A 16,499-nucleotide genomic window follows, 5' to 3' on the forward strand; every position below is an offset into this window, starting at 1 on the left:
GCTACACTCCCCTCTTTCCTCGCCCAGTGTGATCTGTGCTCGCAACTCGCTGCCTGGATCTGGGCCAGCTGGAACACACCTTCTTTTTCACACATACCCAGACCCACGAGCCAGCTCCGGCCTACAGGGTGGAAACTTGATGCTCTTGTCAGTGCAGCCACAACTTGACTTGCTGGGACTGGAGCAGAGGAGGAGGAGGAGGAGTAGCCAAAGGCTTCCAGTGCCCTTCACACAGAAGTAGTGGGAATGTGACAGTAGGGGCAGGACCAGTGGGGAAGCCCCACTTTGCCCCTCACACCATCGTACATCATGTGAGAGTGAGCACCCAAACATGGCTTGTATCATTTACACTAAGTTTCATAGCTATATAAGAAATGTAGGCCATCATTCACCAGCTTTAAGAGTGATCAGACTGTCAAGGCCTCACCCATAGATTAAGTGCAGTCTCCTTGGGGTAGGAAGAATGCAACTATTAATTACACAACTATTAATATTACCTCATCAGTGTGCATTGCACATGACAGCATTGCATATGAAAAAAAAAGCACAGGTTCCTTCCTTGGGAAGCTTGCACTCTGAATGTTGAGAGTGGAGACAAACAGCAAAATTAGTGAGAAGAGAGGCAAGGATAACAAGGCCTTAAAATGCATTGTTATGTCAATTTGGGACAACATAAGAGGAACGGTCCAGTTAAAACAATATACGAAGAGAGGTAGAATAGAATGTATAAATATTGCCAGGCCACTAGAAGATCCTTGCACTGTGTTCAGTACAGGAGCTGAGTAAATCTAAATTTCTCTTGCCCTTCCCATTCCCCACCCCCAGTCAGTCCCTGTAGCAATTCCTGTTCATCTAGTCCTGTCTTCTACAAACAATTTTGTATGAAAGGAATGCAGGAAGTTCAGTTAAAAATTAAACCACCGGCATAAACTCTAGATTGTAGTTGCACAATAAGAATGCTTGTATTCATAGAGTAGCATCTGAAGCTTTCTTGAAACAAAACAAAACAAAACAACAAAACCCTAAACTACAAGGAAGCAGAAATTAAGAATTTGCGCTATTGTTTATTAATGCACATTACTACAGTGGTACCTCGGGTTAAGAACTTAATTCGTTCCGGAGGTCCGTTCTTAACCTGAAACTGTTCTTAACCTGAGGTACCACTTTAGCTAATGGGGCCTCCAGCTGCCGCCGCACGATTTCTGTTCTCATCCTGAAGCAAAGTTCTTAACCCGAGGTACTATATCTGGGTTAGTGGAGTCTGTAACCTGAAGCGTCTGTAACCCGAGGTATCACTGTATTTAAAGAGAGGGGTCTTTGTTAGATCATGGATACATTGCATGCCATGCAGACGTGAATGAAAATGCTGGTTCTGGCTTTTACTATACTTTACTTTTCTTTTTAAATCACAGATATAAAGCTCAATTAAACTAATAATAATCCAGTAGCCATGCCAAATGTCTGAATTTGACACACATTCTGGAAACTGGTGCCTGAAGTTCAAAAGCAAAAACAGGCAAGTAACTTTTTTTGCAGGGTTAAAGCATCCTACGGAAGAAAAGGCAGAGCAATTCTTGCCTTTTCCAGATTGCAGCATTCTAGTACTTTGGCTGTTAGATCTCAGGACTGGCTGGACGGACAAGGCGGTGAAATATTTGCTGAACATTTGTATTCTGCCTCTCTGCTTCTTATGAAAACACTTGTCTTCTTAAAACTAACCAGTACGAAGGAAGCAGCAGGAATGTGTTCAAGCCTCTGGGATTCAATAGCACTTCTCTCACATATGTGTCATTCAGCAAAGGCAGGTCAGATTTTTAAAAACAAAACAAACTCCTACTTTCAAGAGTGCTGCTGAGCTGCACACAGCTTGTGCTATGGCTACTTGCTGATTTCATCTGACTACACTCTTTGACTGGAGCAGCCTTCCCTCGATCTCTTTTTTCCGGCTTAAAACTAAACTAAAATAATGATCAAACAGTCCCCCTCTCTATTATTTTAAGTGGAGTTTTGATCTGATAAATACATGAGCCACACTTGTTGGTTGATTTAGAAAGAAATCAAGGCAGGAGAACATTATACAACTTCAACACAAAAGATTTGCAGCTTCAAGGCTTTGCCTGGCAAAAGCTTAAAGCAAATATTCTTTTTATAAAAAAATAAGAAACCCTTGAGGATAGAGCAAATTACAACTGGTTCCAAGACATGTTGAAAGCAGTGCAGTGCCACACTGATGGAGAAAGGAAGCACACGCATTAGCCTACTGGTAGTTTTGTTGCAATTACATCCTGTAGTCTAAACTTGTCCTATGCAGCAACAGCCCTCTCAGCTGATTAAAAAAGAAAAGGCAACTGGAAATCTCTGAGGCACTAATTTCCCCTCTTTATTCTTAGTCATCAGCACACACACACCCATTCAACAAAAAGACATGCAATCTGGGCCACAAACCCATGAATAAGCTAGGAAAAAAGGGACTCCCTTCAAGCCAATGCACGCCTTGATTCCAGTGCTACCTCACTGCCCCCACTTTGTGCCCCCTACAAATGCTTTTGCTGGACTGGAATGTGACTTTGAACTTTGACCACCTATCTTGTTTGCCTGGATGGAACCTGGAGGGCCGTGTATGTAGAAAGCTACTGTACAAAGTTAAGGGTTGGATGGATACACACCATACCTTTAATGCACATCAGATGCCCATTTAAAGCATATAACTTCTCCCAACGGATCCTCACAGTTTCCCCCTCACAGAGTTACAATTCTCTGCATCCTTAACAAACTACAGTTCCCAGGATTCTTTGGGAGAGGTTGTATGCTTTAAATGAGCATTGTCTGTAGAGTGGTACCTATGGTTAAGTACTTAATTCATTCTGGAGGTCCATTCTTAACAATAAACTGTTCTTAACCTGAAGCACCGCTTTAGCTAATGAGGCCTCCCACTGCCGCCGTGCCAGCGGAGCACGATTTCTGTTCTCATCCTGAAGCAAAGTTCTTAACCCGAGATAATATTTCTGGGTTAGCGGAGCCTGTAACCTGAAGCATATGTAACCCGAGCTACCACTGTACTTTAAATGTGTGGTGTGGTTCTGCCCTTAGTTAGCATTGTCATACATTGTTGCTCTCCTACTTCATACCCTCCAATATCCCGCTGATCAACATCCCGCTAGTTTTTGGGTCCCGAGCTCTCATGGGATCCATCTGATTTGCCCCAGAATACCGGACCAAAAGATGAGACACTCTGGGATCCAGTCAGAAGCTGGGATGGCTTCTGTAATTCTGGGGTGTCCCGCTCAAATCGGGACAGTTGAGGGGTTTGAACTTTTGCCCTGCCCACTTTTGCCTCTGATTCCACCCAGTACTGGCATGTGCCCCCCCCATAAGTTTGCTCATTAGAGAATGCGGCCTTTGGGCTACAAAAACATTTCCCACATAAGGGAATGTTCTCTACTGGCTATAGAGTGCTGCCCTAGAGGGACCTTTGGGCCAGCAACCCAGCCAGGCTCTTCTAATGTCCTTCTTTTAGACATGCTCATCTTCAGTAGAAGAATGCTCTCTAAGAACATGCCTTTTTCACCTAATTATCCCTTGTAACAGACTGGCTGCTAAACAAAACAGCAGAGCCTGTTGTTTTTGCAGAGGCTTTGCATTTCAAGGTTAAAAGACCTCCTGCTTCACAGGTCTGTTTGCATTTGTTTAAGGAAAGTCACCTGGCCAAGGGGTTTAAAGTGACAGCATGCTGCTTGAGAATAAAACGTTTAAGAAGCAAAATGCTGGGCTGTTTCTTTGCATTACTCAAAGCCTTTAAATAAACCCACCCAGCCATTTCCTGAACACCACTGCTTGTGTCAGGCCTCCACGATTCTGTTCACTGGTCACAGACACTTGAGAGTTGTTTCTTACATTGTTAAATTATTTGAAAGTTCATGTTTTATGTTTTCAGTTGCTATCACACAGTAAGGAGCTTATGAGTATAGCTTGAACCTGCTCTGGTGTTTCAGTATAACAGCAATAGACTGTTTTATCCTATCCCTTTTAGGTATCCATTCTCTTGCATATTGTATGGGAATAAAGCAAGACTGGCATAGTTGGGGCACCCAAATATTCAGATGCTGAGTTGGTCCTCTCAACATAAAGAGATTAGTTCCTAAAGTCATAAAATAACTAAAAATATTTAGTTCTTCATCAAGTGTTCTGTTGCTAAACCAGCAGAGAAAAGTACAACCATAATTCTCAGTATCTGCATACAGCAGTACCTCTGATTACAAACTGAATTTGTTCCAGAGGTCCGTTTGTAACCCGAAACCGTTCTTAACATGAGGTGCACTTTCGCTAATGGCACCTCCCGCTGCTGCTGCGCCACTGGTGTGCAACTTCCACTCACATCCTGGGGCAAAGTTCGCAACAAGGGGCATCTACTTCTGGGTTAGTGGAGCTTGTAACCCGAAGCATTCCTAAGGAGGGCGGTACATAAGACGAGGTTCCACTGTATATGAAAAGCAAGCTTTTTGATTTTTTTTTATGTAGGCAAATTTTACTTCCAATAAATATGTTCAGGATCATGCTAAGGGGTAGACTGTTAAAAGGAAAACGCTGACAGCTGTGGAAAGTTTTGAGTTTTTGTTTCTTAAAAAGTGAGGGGAGAGAACAATGTACAGCTCCACAATGGCATCCCATGAGCCACTGTGAGAACGGGATGCTGGAATAGATGGTTGTCTGGTCTGATGCACCAGGGCTCATCTTGCATGCCTTGTGGCAACACCCAGTTCATAAAGAGATTATATTTACTACAACAACAACAACAACAACAATTATTTATTATTTGTACCCCGCCCATCAGGCTGGGTTTCCCCAGCCACTCTGGGCGGCTTCCACAAAGACCAAAAATACACTAATATGTCATACATTAAAAACTTCCCTGAACAGGGCTGCCTTAAGATGTCTTCTGAATGTCAGGTAGTTGTTTATCGCTTTGACATCTGATGGGAGGGCGTTCCACAGGGCGGGCGCCACTACCGAGAAGGCCCTCTGCCTGGTTCCCTGTAGCTTTGCTTCTTGCAATGAGGGAACCGCCAGAAGGCCCTCGGCGCTGGACCTCAGCGTCTGGGCAGAATTATACGTTAGGATTATGTTGGTACCAGAAGCTGGAGTTAGCTCATATAGTGGTTTAACATTTTGTAAAATTTAATCTGTGTTAACTCAAGTGCATTTACCTTTAAAGTCTTTAATGCATCAGGTCACTAAAAGCGCAAGGCCTTTGTCCTTCCAGCTCATAGAAATAGCTGGATCCTGTGTGCACTTTGAAAATTTTGACTGGGGCACTTGTGTTGGAACTAATTTGACCCAGACTGTCTGGAAATGGTGTTGTCAGGGCAGGACATTAGGGCAAAAGTCCAGGAGGAGCAGGAGAAGCCCCCCTCCAAATGTACCAGGGTTGGTTTGCCACATTTTAAAGTAAGCGAAGTAATGTATTTTCAGAATACCTTCCCAGCTCAAAAACAATAAGTTCAGAGTTTTACATTGCCTGACTGTGCCCCTGCTGTCTAGGAAACTAAATATAGATAACCTTGTTCTGCTATAGATATCCTCCATTTGTAGTTCGGCTTCCTTTATTGAAAATTATCCTGTAAACTTATGTTGATGCAATAGCTTTGTTATTATATTTTACAAAACTGTGGAGTTCCTGAGAGCAGGAATAGCCCTGAAAAAGCCTTTGTACCATTTATCTAACTTTCCATACAAAAAACGTTGTGAAAATCCTTTTTCTAAAACATTTTGAAGAATATATTGAATTTGCCATAGCTCACCATTGCTATCAATCATCACATTTGCATAATGCACTTTGCAACACACTTTAAAGGTTTTATTTGCAGCTGTATAGCTGAGTCCATAATAATGCGCACCCTCCTTGGGAGGTCTGGAGGGTGGCAATGCAATAAACCTTTTAAGTCAATATCTTTCCCAATCATCATCCATGCTGGAATTGTTTAAAACAAGTCTTTACTGTTTTGTCTCTTGTTTGCAACCCTGGGAGGAAGGACAGGATATAAACGTAATAAATACATAAGATTTATTTATTGCATGTTGTGGTAGGTAGAAAATTCCCCCAGGCATTCTGGGCAAGCCATGGCACAGACATTATTTTCATGTTTCTGGAACTGACCGTGCGCAATGAAACTGTGATGAGAAATGCAGCCTTAGGATCCATGGAGGAAAGGAAGGCTACAGGGATGCTATCCAAAGCAGCCTGCCCAGGTGCCTCTCAACGGGGAGCCAGGCATGGAAGCAACAAGCCTCGTTTAATCGGTCAATAGGGTTTGTAAACACGGTAGCCCAGCCAACTTTGGGGCTTTCCTGTGTGTCTGTTCTACAGATTGCTCATCTTACTCCCTTACTCTCCCAAATTCCCTGCATTTTGGCCATTGTGTAATTTCAGTCATCACAAAACAGATGTACCATTAATTTTTATTGGTTTAAGGATTCTAATGGCAGCTCACCCAGTCTATTATCTATCTATCTATCTATCTATCTATCTATCTATCTATCTATCTATCTATCATCTATCTATCTATCTATCTATCTATCTATCTATCTATCTATCTATCTATCATCTATCTATCTATCATCTATCATCTATCATCTATCTATATCTATCTATCTATCTATCTATCTATCTATCTATCTATCTATCTATCTATATCTATCTATCTATCTATCATCTATCTATCATCTATCTATCTCTCTCTCTATCGCGTTTAAAATAATATTTTCACTCCTACGGAAGATGGTAGCAGCACACAGCAGGGTGGGGCAGGCAAATCTAAGGAGGTGGTAGGTATAAAGGCACATATGCCTGTGCCAGCTTTTCAGTATGAATGTTGGCAGCTGAGAAAGCTCAGCCTGGGAGATGGGTTGCCACCTGGCAGATTCACTAATTGCCTTATCACTGTTGCAAAAGTTCAGGGCAGCTGCCAGTTCTGGCACTGAGAAACCCAGGAAATTTCGCCAGCTGGTGCCTGTCTGTACACAGGAACACGGGAATCTGCCTTCTACTTCTTCGAGTCGAAACGTCTCACTCAGGGTATCGCCTACACTGACTGGTGTTAGATCTCTAGAGTTTAAAACATCTTTGCCAGCCCTACCTAAAAAAAATGTGAGGGATTGAACCTGTGGCATGCTAACACTGAGCTGAGGCTCTTCATTCACCTTTGCCACTTATGGCTACCTGCCCCCCCCCCCCAAGAGCAAGTGCTGGCATCATTAATATATGGATGCCAGCCAGGTGGAAAACAGGCTGCTTCTTGCAGCAGCCGAACAGTTGCCCTATAGTAGACTCTTCAGCATACTGCCTGCAGCAGATCTGAGGGTGCTTTCCTGGAACAGAGGCAGAGCACGGTTATGTGCATGGGCATAGCCAGGGGGGCAGGGGGGGGCAGCTTCCCCCCCCATCAACTGAAGCCATAGAAATAATTAACTAACTGACCATTCATGTTGGTCCTAGCTCCCTTAACAAAAGTCCTCCCCCCCCCAAATCCCGGCTACTCCCTTGGTTATGTGAATAGGGAGAGGTTTTCTCTTTCTCTCATAATCCTAGAAGTCAGGGACAACCAAGGAATATGAATGTTTGAAGAATCAGGATAGGCAGCAGAAAAGACTTCTGCATGCAGCAGCCCATAGTTAAACTATGCAATTCACTCTCACAGGATGCAGCTTAGACAAATTCTTGGAGAATAAGTCTATCAATGGCTACTAGTCATGACAACTGTGTGACTCTGTATACCAGCTTCTGAAGAGCAACAGTGGAAGAGATATCCTGATCTTGTAACTGAAATAGCAACCTAAGCATAGCAATTTTCCATTTTATGCTGCACGTCCTAAAATGCTTAACTCACAGACAGCATCAGAAACCAGAAGTAACACCAACCTATATCTGAATCATAATAATGGAAGGAAATGGAGTATAGCCTGGGCTGGAGGCTGAAAAGGAGTGTAATGAGTGTTATGGAATAAAGCAAGAGTAAAAGAAGAATCAAGTTCACTGCGTTTTGTGGGGTGGGGGTGCCTAATTGCCACTTAAACACATCTGCTACGGTAATGAGAAACTATTAAACTTAACAGCAACACTTAATGAAGATGAGACAATTAGACAAGTGCAAAATACCCCTTACCTTTATGGCAAATACTAAAGCGTTACATCGACATTAGTTTGTTGCTTCTGTGGCAAAAGCTATAATGGATTAAATAGAAGAACAATTAAATGATAAAAAATCCTGCTGGGAATATTGCATGAGTTCCATTTCTCTCCCTCCCCCACCCCTTCTTTCTCCCCTTTAACCTATACATTCATTATAGTTGGCATGTCGCAGGTTGCTAGGTTATGTGAGCACAGCTTGCCTGGTAAAAAAGATTTTTCATAATGCCTGCATGATTATTTGAATGAGGAGCACTTTCCATGACCAGTGAGATTTTGCTAGGCTGAGTAATTTCCTGCTGTCATAAAGTTCTATATGCACCGAGAGGATGTATATAGACTCGGATTTTGGCGAGCCTGAGATACATACAACAACTCCTGGCAAATGAGGGAGATCTCTCCTAATATACTCTTGATATGGGTTGAGTTCCTATCAATCCATTTTGAAATCTTAAAAACCTCAAGAGAATCATTTTATAAAATATGGTGAACTCCTCTATGCCTCAGTAGACATCAATAGAAGTTAACATGTATTTCTCAGGGAGGCAATTTGTCAGTCTGTTTACAGAGACACTAAATTTTAATGGTAGTTGTTACACTTCTTTTACAGTCATCTCTATTTATTGTCCTGAAACTTCAGACTCATTTCTAAAGCACACCATGCAGGGAGAGATATGTGCCAAATTGTGAAAATGTAGAGAGTACTCATGGAAATATAACATCACAATTATGCTCACATCCTTCTACATTTAGGGCCAATACATGTCCTTGCATTCTCTTTATTCCTCTTCTTTTTCAGATGACCTTCAACACTGGGACTATGGGGGTTTGTGAGGGAGAATGTAAACCTAACACAGTCGCTATTAAAATTGGTCCCACGGAAGCTGAACGTTGTATTTTTGGTCTGCCGCCTTGGGTTTCACTGAATACAATGCACCTTCAAAAACAAAAACAGATAGTTGAACTCAAATAAGTGCAATAAGGATTATTTTGTTGCTTATTTTCAATAAAACATTTTATGTCTGTGAAGTAACAGTACAGTCATACCTCGGGTTACAGTCGCTTCAGGTTGCGTTTTTCAGGTTGCGGACCGCCAAAACCCGGAAGTACCGGAATGGGTTACTTATGGGTTTCAGCAGCCACGCATGTGCAGAAGCGCCGAATTGCAACCCACGCGTGCGCAGACATGGGTTGTGAACACTGCGGGTTGCAAACATGCATCCCGCACAGATCACGTTCACAACCCAAGCGTCCACTGTACTTACATGTAATAAGGAATTATTATTAATTGCAAGTATTAGATGGGCTATTGGCAGACTCTTGTGTTCCTATATAACTTTGAAATTTTTAATAAGCTCTGATGTTGGACTCAGTGGGCCATGAATTTGGACATTACATTGTTTTGAATGTCATTTAATTTTGTGTGGGGAGAAGGTTTACTTTCCCAAGGCATTTAAATCTGAAAAGGGCTTTTAAAAGCTGGACAGATTTTGCGGCCAGTTCTTGAGCGTGGTTTTACATCAGGTGTAAAAATCTGTGTGATCAAAAATAGCTTGGTTCACTGAGTTCTGCATACTGCAGTAAGTCCTGCAAAGTCATGGATCTCTAAAAATAGATGATGAGTTAAACTGTTCAGGGGGTCTGTGCAAAGCTACCAGACTGCCCTAGATGATGATAGTGTAATACTCTGTTTCAAGCTGTGGCCAATGCAAGCTGCTACATTTGGACATACCAGCTGAGGTCTATCTACTTCACCTTTGCCATTTCAAAGCAAAAGACAGATATAAGGCTTGGGTGCTACTGCTGAAGATGGAGGCTTCTTGGCTTCAAAGCTACAGTTATGTCAGAGCAGAATCAGTTGATTAAAGGTTGATTTTAATCATTTTTCAACACATGCTACAGGACAAAAGGCTTTACTCATTTATGTATACTAGGAATGTCTTCTACAAATGATGGTAGGTCACAACTAAAATAATATTAAAAACCAACGTCATAACATACCAATATAACACAATTTGATAAAAGTGCTTAAATCTACAGCAAAAAGTGTGCATAAAAAGGCCCGGGCAAATGAAGAAGTTGTAACCTGGTGCCAAAGAATCACAATACACGAAGCATTATATATACTATATACTTCATTAATCGTGGACACCCCTGATCTGTACTAAAATTGCACTGTGAATAATGTGGTGTGCCCTCAAAGCTTCTGTTTGCCCTGGAAAGGAAACAAGTAAACCTCCTGAGGCACATAGCAGCTTGGCGGGTGGGGAACCAGTTCTAGTTTAGAAAACAACAAAGGGTAGAAGAGTTAAACCACACTCCCCAGGCTGCAATCCTGCTTTAGACTGGAGGTCCTGTTGCTGCTATAATCAACAAAACAAAACAAAAACATGGCCATGCACATAGCACATCATCTAGTTTTGTGCTGAAATCCTACTGTTTTATGCAAGTAACCCTTGGGAGAATAATCCAGAACTAGGATGACGCTACAGAGCAGGCCTTGTCTCTGTGTACCTAGCCTTGGGAGGTCAGGAACCCAAGGAAGGGCTTTTGAAGACTGTATTCCACTGTGTATCTGTGGATTTGTGGCTGAAAATGGAAGACGGCACATCCAACGGGCTGAATAGTCATTTTGATTTTTAATTCTATTTTATTGCTTCTTTTATTTCATACTTTCCATTTTATTGCCATTTGGGTTTTATTGTTGGGAGCCAGCATCTATGGGGACTTGGAAAAGTGGGGCTGGCATGTCTAGCTCTGCTTTTAGCCCTTAGGCATTCAGGCAAATATCTGACTAAAGCTTGTGCCTGGTAGAGTACAGGATGCCCACATCCCCACACACCAGCTAGGGAATCTGCAGCAACCTTCTGCACCATCTGAAGCTTCTGAATGAATGTCAAGGCCAGCCCCCTTAATTTTACAAGTCAGCTTGCATTAATCAAACCTGGAATTTACAGAAGTGTGGATCAGTGTAATGTGGTCCAGCATGTCTAAGAGAGGAAAACGGTGATGGGGCTGCATAGTCACCCTGGGAACCTATCTTGTGCCTTCTACTGAGTTAGATCATTGGCCTATTCAGCTCAATATTGTCTAACCAACACTGATCAGCAATAGCTGACCAGGGTTGTAGGCGGGAGTCTTTTCCAGCCCTACCTGAAGCGGCTGGGGAAGGATGGAGAATCTGTGGCTCTCCAAATGTTGTTGGACTTCAGCTCCCATCAGCCCAACTACCAATGGTCAGGTATGATGGAAACTGTAGCTCCACAACATCTAGGTTAGTCACCCCTGCCCTAATACACATGTTGCTGACTAGCCAGATGGGCTAGCCAGATGGGCGGGCTATAAATATTTAAAATTTGTTGTTGTTGTTGTTGTTGTTGTGTTTCCTTTTTCTCAAGGGACAAGGAAATCAGAATGACTTTATCAGCTGCAGCTCCTTTCTGAGAAAGCAGCTTTCTGCATAATTCATCCTTATTTTTCTCATATTTTAAGTAAACTTCCTCTACATAGATCAGTTGAGTAAACCCAACCCATAAAATAAAAAGGAAACAATGAACTGTAGCATAGGTAGGTTAAAATGTGTAACTTTTGGAGGTAAACTGTTATTAAGGAATATACATTTTTTAGACTTTGTGTGAGGATTTTGGTAGACCACAATATTATGCAATAACGGCAGGATCAAAAATAAAACATTGTTCCAAGCAAGAATTTACACAATTAGCTGAAGGAATAACAACAACAGTCATAATCTCATTAGATGAATACCAGCAGAATGGCATCTGATTGTTTTGGAGTTTTTAAAAAACTTTTGCAGCAAGCCTGGGAAATATTAGGGTGACGTGTAATAGGCAGCAGCCTTGCTGAGCTGATAGCAGATCGTGCTACAGATTAAAACCATAGACAGCTGCATTTCCGACACTTGCCAAGGCCAGCCTTACCATGAGGCAAAGCAGTTTGTGGTAATCTTTGCAATAGGTAGTACATTTGCTGCTGTGGATGATCCTGTTGCACAAGACTGTGATCCTGATAACGGACAGTAACAATGACTGTTCCCCCACCCACCCAGGGCAAGTGTGAACAAAAATCGCATCTGGTTAAGCAATGTGTTGAGTAGCTACATTTTAACTCCTGCTACTGTTATGGGGCGGGAAAGCGGGGGTAAAATCCTGTCAATTTGTGTCAAGAGATTCCGGTCATATATTTTTGTGCTTTTATATTGCATATTGTGTTTTCCTATTGTAAACCATCCTGTAATCTTCGGATGAAGAGTGGTATAGAAATTTAATTTATTATTATTATTAATATTATAATTTTTTAATAAAATAATAATAATAATAATAATAATAATAATAATAATACTTGGAGAGCAGAGGCTAGCAGGCAGTGATAGCAAGGACCCAGGAGGCTCCAGATAATGATGGGGGAGAGGGCTCTGTCAGGATGGGGCGGTGGGGGCGGTTTGCACCAGGTGTCTTCACTGAGGGGCGACATTTGGCGTGCCCCCCCCCCGCGTGACTCCCAGGCCTATGCTGAGCTGTTGGAGGAAGGGGCGGAGCTGCACTGCCTTGCCAGCGACCTCTCCCCCTTTGTTTTGACAGCTCAGGAGAGGCTTGGGAGTCACAGGCATGCAGCACGCTGTTGCCCCCCACTCCCGGGCTGCTTCCAGGGTGGGCAGCCTCCCGCGAGCTGTCAAAAGGAAGAGGGAAGGGAGGAAGGCTGCTGGCAAAGCAGCATGGCTCCCCCCCCCCCACAGGAAGCAGCCTGCCATGAGCAGCTCACTCTGCCCCATGGCCCTGCCCCCGGGAGCACAGCATGCCCGCCACTCCGGGTGCCAGAGCAACTAGCTCTGCCTCTGGCCTCTGTACAGGGTGGGGGGGGGCAACTGCTCAGCAATGCCTATCCCAGGGGTCAGCAACCTTTTTCAGCCATGTACTGGTCCACTGTCCCTCAGACCATGTGGTAGGCTGGACTATATTTTGAAAAAATTGCCCCACAAATAACCCAGAGATTAAGTAAAAGGACACATTCTACTCATGTAAAGGCACGCTGATTCCTGGACCATCCACAGGCCGGATTGAGAAGGCGATTGGGCCACATCCAGAGCCCGGGCCTTAGGTTGCCTACCCCTGGCCTATCCTAATGGTCACCCCGGGACCACTCTCAACAGGAATTCATCATGTCACCATGCAATCATGGTAAAAGAGGCAGGAAACATTAAATAAAAACAAACCAAAGGGGAACCAAAACAGAAGTCCCTATTTATATGTTAACTCAATGTAGTTTGTGCAACAGGGAAGGGGTATGCTTAGGATCATTGGATTTAGATAACTGTGCTGAAAATGCCACACATTGTTTATGAAATTCATATTCCGCCCTTCCTCCCAAAGGAGCCTAGGGCAGCAAACACGAAAGTGATCTGACAACACAATACAATTAAAAACCAAATGAAACAAAAGTATACAGTGATACCTCAGGTTAAGTACTTAATTTGTTCCGGAGGTCCGTACTTAACCTGAAACTGTTCTTAACCTGAAGCACCACGTTAGCTAATGGGGCCTCCTCCTGCTGCTGCACCGCCAGAGCACAATTTCTGTTTTCATCCTGAAGCAAAGTTCTTAACCCGAGGTAATATTTCTGGGTTGGCGGAGTCTGTAACCTGAAGCGTATGTAACCTGAGGTACCACTGTATTAAAAAAAATTAAAGATACCTAAACACACATGCCTCAAAAGTTGCAAAACCTAATTTCCTAATCTAAAGTCATTTAAATTATTGATTTAGCTATTTCTCAAATCCCAACGACTGCTGTTCTTAGCTTTTAAGAAACAGTAGGGAGAGTGACAGGCATGAACAGGCATAGGTGAAGCTCCTGCCCACACAAGGCTTCCCACAGGGCCGGCCCGGCACGTTTTGCTGCTGAGAGAAAATGGAAGGTGCCACCTCCTCCCCTGCCACCTCTGCCACTGCCCCCAAGAAAAAGGTGGGGGGAAGGAGGCTGGCTAGGGGTGGGGAATCAATGGCATGGAGAAAGAAGAGGAGGAGGAGGAGGCGGCAGGCGGTGAGGAGGGGGGAGTCAGCAGCAGCATGAAGAATGCATTGGTGGCATTTGTGTCAGGGGTGAGGGCGGCAAACAGCACACCACTTGTGGGCCTAGATCTGCTGCTTCTCCCAGTGGTCCTATGCCTGCCACACTGAGGCAACTGCTTCGCCTTGCCTCATGGGTGGGCACCCTGCTTCCTGAGCACATATACTTTTCTTTTTTTTAAGTGAGAACTCAGGCAATCACGATAGTGTACAGGGCTTGCAGCAGAAATGTAAGGCCACTTTTGTTTAGGAGGGAATGGTTAAGCCAGTGTCACTTTGAGATTTATTTAATCATCCAGTTTGCAATCTAGTGGGTGTCCAAACAACTACTTCACAGTTCATAAAAAAAACCTACAAAAAGGGGGCACAGGGATCTTATAGAGTGCTATTACATTTATTTTTAAAAACAAACAAACCCAAAAGTAGACTTTCACTGATAGCTGTCTACTCCAGTGAAATTCCATATGTACCATTTCAAGCACTGTAGCGCTCTTGCATCTTGCTGCCATTTATGGTCTACATTTGAGTGTGTTTCATTAGAAAACTGCTACCTCACAATGCTGCAACCTATTATGATAGTAAAGGGATGTGGGTGGATGTTTAACTCCTGTGGTTCCAGGACAGGAACAAGCAGCAGCTGGTGTCCCAATGGATTGAACTCTTCACTAGGTAATCCTTGGTGGCTGCCCAAGACAGCAAAAACAGGAATTTCACGACGAAGTTGCTAATGTTCAGCTGTGTGCTATACGGCTACTTCTTTTATAAATATGGGACACATCTACCAAGTTTGCTCAGTTTATTTTGTGCTCTCCCCTTCCTACATTGCATGGAACTTGTGTGGAACTGCATGGTATTTGCCTGAATCAAACCATGCACATTGCAAAAGGGAGTTCTGGAAAAGCAGGGGGAACTCTGGCCATCACCCACATACATAAGGCAAAGCACTTTGCATATCTCTTAGGTGCACGCTTCTTAATGTTGGGAAAGTGGCAGCCTGCCAATCAGAATTAGATATATGCTGCCCACACTGCAAGGGATGTATAAAAAGGCTCAATTTACACTGATACGTGGCAATCTCTCACGTGCTATTGTGCTCAGGTTATCCTACGTGGAATAGGTCATGTAAACTAAAGTTTCCGAATCAATGGCTCCACTGTTACGTTCCCTGCTGCTTGTCAAACATTCTTGCTTTGCCATACAGGAAACCACACCAATGCCAGGAGAGCTCAGGGAATGCTTAGACGCTTGTGCGCAGGAGAGAGAAGTGTGCTAATCTTTAGCAACACTTAGGACATTTTAAGTTTCCACCTTCCTGTCCTAACTCCAGGCTCCCAGAACTAGCAAACACCTCCTCTTGTACATTTTGGCAGGCAATGACCGCTATTGCTCTTTTCCCCCCACTTCCAACTCCAGTTTACCAACTCTAGTTGCCCTGGTGACCAAAATGTTTCCCATCAAGAGACTGGGGAAAAAAAATCAAGTAACCATACATTTTATTGGAAAATTATTTTTTTCCTGCAACAAACAAGTAGTATTTGAAAGCACACTAAAAAAACAACAAGAGGTTTCTCAAAATCTGACCCCTCTTCTCTGTGCAAGCAAGCTGCTACAACTTGGAAGGGTGGGAACAGGCTTGTAGGAACTGGATGTCTGTGATCTATTTATTCCTCTCTGCAGCACGTCCAAGTGTTCCCTAGTACATGCTTCCTTGCTGATCATATGAGCAAACTGCTACAGAAGTTGAGCTGAGAGATCTTGTTTCTCCCTCTAGTGTTCAAAGCTGGATCTTGGAGTGCCAGGTAATTTTCGTCCCTCCATTTTATCAACAGTGTTCATGGTGGGGAAAAATGGCTGAATGAGAATACAGTGGTCACCTCGGGTTAAGAACTTAATTCGTTCCGGAGGTCCCTTCTTAACCTGAAACTGTTCTTAACCTGAAGCACCACTTTAGCTAATTGGTGCCTCCTGTTGCTGCTGCGCCGCTGCTGCACGATTTCTGTTCTCATCCTGAAGCAAAGTTCTTAACTGTTTCTGGGTTAGCGGAGTCTGTAACCTGAAGTATCTGTAACCTGAAGGGTATGTAACCCGAGGTACCACTGTATTTCAATTTTGAATTGTATTGCTTCTTCTCCAGTAGACGATATTCGTGTGGGATATGGTGTGCACTTTCGTAAAGGTGGCTGTGTTCCTTTATTCCCTGCAGGCTCTCAAATCCCTCCCACCACCTTTGTTCCT

The 16,499-nt window shown here is 43.3% G+C and overlaps 1 long non-coding RNA gene across 1 annotated transcript in view; it reads right to left on the reverse strand.

Annotated features, from left to right (window-relative positions):
* Positions 1-15,740: 15,740 nt before the first annotated feature.
* LOC309364312 overlaps positions 15,741-16,499 on the reverse strand; it is a 768,778-nt gene continuing 768,019 nt past the window's right edge. The window contains exon 2 of the long non-coding RNA XR_014165817.1: positions 15,741-16,151. This is a non-coding gene — a long non-coding RNA (uncharacterized lncRNA). The remainder of the gene's footprint in view (positions 16,152-16,499) is intronic.

Source organism: Podarcis melisellensis (assembly GCF_964234715.1).
Source record: "Podarcis melisellensis genome assembly, chromosome: 2".
Lineage (NCBI taxonomy): Eukaryota > Metazoa > Chordata > Lepidosauria > Squamata > Lacertidae > Podarcis > Podarcis melisellensis.